The sequence below is a fragment of the Otolemur garnettii genome, unplaced genomic scaffold (genome assembly GCF_000181295.1).
Source record: "Otolemur garnettii isolate 467f Iridium unplaced genomic scaffold, OtoGar3 scaffold00067, whole genome shotgun sequence".
Lineage (NCBI taxonomy): Eukaryota > Metazoa > Chordata > Mammalia > Primates > Galagidae > Otolemur > Otolemur garnettii.
In genome coordinates, this window is record NW_003852462.1 from 181,411 (window position 1) to 186,399 (window position 4,989).

Below are 4,989 nucleotides of genomic sequence, written 5' to 3' on the forward strand. Positions count from 1 at the left end.
GCCGGTTGAGCTATAGGCGCCGAGCCATGACTTTCATTTACTTTTTTTCTTACCTTAGTGCAGTGGCTAGTTGGATAGAGAACAGGTACCCTCCTTGTTCCCGATTTCAGGGATACACTGTTCCACAGTTCACCATTAAGAACAGTGCCTGATACAGGGTTTTCACAGCCTTTTATCAGATTAAAGGAGTTTCCTTCCTTTCCTAATTTGCTGAAAGTTTTTCTTTTTTAAAAAAAACCTCTTTTTCATAATAAAGGTTTTAAAGGTTGTCCAATGCTTTTTCTACATTTTTATCCTTTATTCTAGTAATATGATTTCACTGATTGATTTACAAATGTCAAAAATACACTTGCATTACTGGGATAAATCCAACTTGGTCAAGGTCACTCTTTTTATCTATTGTTCAATTTGATCTGCCAATGTTTTGTTAAGGATTTTAGTCTGTGTGAAGGATATTTGTCTATAATTGTTGTTTAGATATCTTTGTCAGGTTTTGCTATCAGCCTATGTGTATATAAATATAGACATACCTCCATACAGAATATATGAAGGACTTTCACAACTCAATAATTTTAAAAATGGGCGAAAAACATGATGAGATACTCAGAAAGGGCATGTGAATGGGCAATAAACAGATGGAAAATGTCCCACATCAGTGAGTTCTGGAAACACAAATTAAAGCCACCAGGAAACACTTCTGTCCCTAGCTGTGAAGGAAGATGCAGCACAGCTAGGGCTCTCGCACCCAAGGGAGCAGGTGGTGAGGGGGCAGGTGGCACATCACTCCTAGACATTTTCCCAAGAGATGTGAAAACACATGGGCACAAAAACTGCGTACAAAGATGTGCATAACATCTTCAGTCACAAACACTGGAAACCCATCCAGGCGCCACTGCAGTGTGGACAAGCAAATGGAGGCACAAACCCACACCAGCTGCTGCTGCAGCAGCTTGACAAATCTCAGAAACTGCTCCCTATATGAAAGACAGACACACTACATAACTCAGGAATGGGGCAGCTCTGCCCTCTTTGTTCTCAGCAGCACTAAGGGAGAACTAAACGACATGGGGCCAAGTGGGACACCTTCACATATACAGCTCTTTCTTTTTGGAGCAGGGGGCTGGAAAGGCTTTTGAGGCAACCTTCAAGGATGCCAGGTTCTATATCATGACAGGTGTGTGGTTTACAAATGTGGGTATATTTGTCAAAGCCAATGGGACTAGACACTTAAGATCTGTACATTTCACTGTGTGTAAATTACAACTTAATAACTAAATAAATGCAATTCATTTTTGTATTTTCAAAATCATACTTAGAACAAAAAAGCTAATTGCATCAAAAATTATACAAGGTAATTAAAAATTTGTTAAGAATTTAAACTATAATAAAGTATACGGGCAGCGCCTGTGGCTCAGTGAGTAGGGCACCAGCCCCATGTACTGAGGGGTGGTGGGTTTGAACACAGCCTCAGGCCAAACTGCAACAAAAAATAGCCAGGTGGGCGGTGCCTGTGGCTCAAAGGAGTGGTGGCACTGGCCCCATATGCTGGAGGTAGCCAGAAACTGCAAAAAAAAAAAAAAATAGCCAGGCCTTGTGGTTGGCTGTAGTCACAGCTGCTCAGGAGGCTGAGGCAAGAGAATCACCTAAGGCCAAGAGCTGGAGGTTGCTGTGAGCTGTGACACCACAACACTCTACTAAGGGCAACAAAGTGAGATTGTCTCTAAAAAATAAATAAATAAATAAATAAAGTATATATTTTTTCACAACTCTTTTTCCTTAGAACAGCAGTTCTCAACCTGTGGATTGCAATCCACAGGAACTGTATTAAAGGGTCGCTGCATTTGGAAGGTTGAGAACCACTGCCTTAGAATTGGTTTCAATGAAGAAATAATACCTCAGGTCACTGCAATTTTAAATAAGTAACATATGTAGATAACTGTGGGTAAAATTATTTTTGATCAGGCAATAAGGAGTTAGGTGCTGGCAAGAAAACCCTGTAAATAGCAGCCACCAGACACATTCATGGTGACTTCAGCCTCACAGGGAGCTGTAGCTGAGGGTGGGTGGGGTGTGTGCAGATGAGTGGTAACTGGCTTACTTTTCACTATCAAGCCTTGGGGACATCATGCAGGAGAGCTGTGGAGTGTCACTGTGTCTACCTCGGTAGTGTTAGACATCTTCACAGGAAAGGAAGACAATGTGAAATGTAGCTTTCAGGGGACCTATAAACCCAAGCCTCTCAATCTAAAAATCTCGTCTCATGCTCTGATAGAAAACAAATGTAAATTATTTGCACGTAAAAGAAACGTTCTAGTCTGGTGACAAGAGGTGGCTCTTTAAGCGAGTTAACCGAGATGTCTATGCTAAGTGGTGAACAACAGAAATGTGGAGAGAGGCTGGAAAGTGTTTCTATGACTGCCCATCCAGACACCTGTTTGCTCAGCTTTCCGGAAGCACTTGGGAGTGATGTGTGTGTCAGAAAAAGAAACTTTCTGCTTAATCCGAATTTTATTTCTATGACCTTCTAAAAGTAATGTGGCCGGCAAGGCCTGGTGGCTCACATCTATAATCCCTAGGGTGACCAGATTTTAACATTGGTAAAGCAGGATAACATGGCCCGGCCCGGGGCGGGGCAGGGCCTGACAACAACGCAAACTTTGATAAGCAGTTCTCGATAATCACTTCTCAAGAATTATTTATTATTACAGTTTAACATTATAATATTAACAAAAATAATATAAAACTCATATCCTGGCGAAATAGCCACATGGCAGCCGAAAACTGTATATTCCCTTCCTGTTCTCCCGCCCATTCGTGCATTCTTTCCAAAAATCGGGACTTTTTTAAAACGCCGCGGGACGTGGGACAAATTGTTAAAAAGGGGGACGTCTGGTCACCCTAGTAATCCCAGCACTCTGGGAGGCTGAGGCGGGTGGATTGCCTGAGCTCACAGATTCGACACAAGCCTGAGCAAGGGCGAGACCCTGTCTCTAAAAATAGCTGGGCGTTGTGGCAGACACTACTCCGGAGACTGAGGCAAGAGGATAGCTTGAACCCAAGAGTTTGAGGTTCCTGTGAGCACTCTACAGAGGGCGACAAAGTGAGACCGTCTCAAAAAATAAACCAATAAATAAAAGTAACGTGGCCGCTAATGATCCTGGCTGAAGACAAACTGCAGCCCAGCGGCTCAGAACACGGGAGAGGGGGGCGCTAGAGGTGAGGGGCATGGGGGGTATGGGGGGCAGGGGAGGCCGGGAGAAGGGGAAAAAGCGCTTCCAAGGCCGCAACCGCGAGGGCCCCGGGTGAACCATAGGGAAGAGGCAGCGGCACTAAGAGAACGAAACAACAAATGGGCCACGTGCGACATCTTCACATTTAACAGAGCGAGGCGGTTACCAACTCAGTCACAAGAGCGTTTGGAGGGGAGAAGCCACCTTAGCCGACACGCTCTGGAAACCAGCCCAAGACATGAGGCTCAAGTTCCGCCTACAGTACGACGTCGGCCGATCGCGAGGCGTCAACGCGCGCCGCGAGAACTGCCCCCGCCCGGCAGGACCCGACCCCTTCAAACTGGGAGTGAAGCCGCGCGGTGACCGACTTCGCGGACCTTCAGCCACCAGGCCACCTGCCCGGTCCCCGCTCCAGGCCAGCCTGGTCACCTCCCCCGCGCCCCGCCCCCGGCCCCGGCCCCGGCCCCGGCCCCAGCCCTGGCCCCTCACTCACCCCCGCACCCTCCGGGCTCCTCTTTCGTACGCCCCGCCCTCCAGGCGGCAGCGCCGCGTCCCCTGGGACTTGTAGTCTCTTCTCCGCCGCCACCCGGGCGTCAGGCCGCGGACCTCCCAGCCGAAAACTACAACTTCCGGCGGCCCCACGAGTGCCGCCCTCTAAAAGTGCCTTCCGCAACGGGTTCTCGGCGAGGAGCGCGCGGAGCATCTGGGAAGTGTGGTCTACAGGGTACTGGTAACCCATCTCCCCTAGTGGGCGGGGAGGAGGACTGCATTCCCCAAGATTCCTGGCGCGTACCAGTCTTTCGTGTTGCCCCAGGACTGGCAGGCCGGCAGGCTGAGGCAGGAGCGGAAGCGGGGTGGGTCTGGGGCTCCGTAGGACATTAACGTTCTTCATACGTTTTATTCGTTTAGGCAAAGACAGAAAACTGCAGTTTGTAACCGAGGCAATTCTGCATACCCGGTTACCTTTCGGTTTTGTTAGAGAAAGTCAGCAGGTGCGACTTGCTTTACGCACACTTAAAGGTTATGTCATAGAAGCTTCTTAGGGGCAAACACCGTTTTTGAGCCTTAGGATCTGATTGATGACGAAGTAAACACATCCATTTCAAAGTAAAAAGCCATCTGAAGTTGAAGTATGTTTCTTAATGTGCCTTTTTGTAGAAAATGACACCTGTGGTTGCACTTACCTCCCAGGAAAAACGTTCACTATCTCTACATAGAATTCTTTATTTTATTTTATTATTTGTATTTTTGAGACAGAGTCTCACTTTGTCGCCCTTGGTATAGTGCCCTAGCATCACAGCTCATAGCAACCTCAAACTCTTGGGCTTAAGCAATTCTCTTGCCTCAGCCTCCCAAGTAGCTGGGACTACAGGTGCCCGCCACAATGCCCGGCTTTTTTTTTTTTTTTTCCTTCTTTAAGATGAGGTCTTGCTCTCGCTCAGGCTGGTCTGCAACTTCTGAGCTCAGGGCAATTCACCTGCATTGGCCTCCCAGAGTGCTAGGATTACAGGCATGAGCCACCACGCCCGGCCTCTACGTGGAATTCTTGATGGAAGTCCAAGGAAGGCATCAGTCCTTGGGCTGTCTTGTGGGCCATATCTCTGCCACTTTGGAGACCTCAGGCAGCTTCTTAGGGGCGTCTCTCTGATGGAGTGAGGAATAAAGAGACTCCTGAAGTGCCGAGTGTGCTTGAGGCTGACTTTTCTTACAGACATGTACCCATATATAGAGTGGGCTGCGGGAGGTGGGGTGTGCCTGG

General features: G+C 47.8%; 1 protein-coding gene across 1 annotated transcript in view; it reads right to left on the minus strand.

Moving 5' to 3' along the window:
- CUNH1orf159 (chromosome unknown C1orf159 homolog) overlaps window positions 1-3,764 on the minus strand; it is an 18,835-nt gene extending 15,071 nt beyond the window's left edge. The window contains exon 1 of the mRNA XM_023515255.1: window positions 3,724-3,764. The gene's annotated coding sequence lies outside the window, so the exon portion shown is untranslated. The remainder of the gene's footprint in view (window positions 1-3,723) is intronic.
- Between the last annotated feature and the right edge of the window lie 1,225 nt (window positions 3,765-4,989).